The following is a 534-nucleotide window of genomic DNA, read 5'->3' on the forward strand; positions in this document are numbered from 1 at the left end:
CACGTTGTTCTGATCTGGTAGAGAGAAAGCGTTAACTATTATCTGCTCAGAGCTGACCATCTGCTGTAGCAGAAAATTCAAAACCCTGGAGATCTACTTATATCCACATCGTAAACGAGAAAAGATGTTTTAATTAAGGGAAATCAGGTTAACTTAGCTCTAATTTACAAGCCGCCTGCCTAATGAATTGTCTGGGCTGCTCTCTCTTTGTAGAGAGTAAATCTAGGATCCTTTCCCTCCGCAGTTCAGACACTAATTAACTAACCAAGAATTTTAGTAGCACACCCGCCTGTCGCCTAATAGTTTTACCTAAAGCCAGCCCGGTCATTGCTCGTACAAATTGCCAATTAAATGTGATTGATATAATGAAATTGGATTGTATTTTTTTTCCACTTACCTTCTTGTGTCCTCACCCCCCCTGCGACATCGTACCCCCTCTGTCAAGGACCAGGCCACGAGTACCCATCACAGCAATGCTAAACAGACCCCTGGCTGGCACAGGGTATCCCAGCTCCAAGCGGCACCGAAGCCAAA

Source organism: Peromyscus californicus, unplaced genomic scaffold (assembly GCF_007827085.1).
Source record: "Peromyscus californicus insignis strain IS unplaced genomic scaffold, ASM782708v3 Scaffold_2__1_contigs__length_46816999, whole genome shotgun sequence".
NCBI lineage: Eukaryota > Metazoa > Chordata > Mammalia > Rodentia > Cricetidae > Peromyscus > Peromyscus californicus.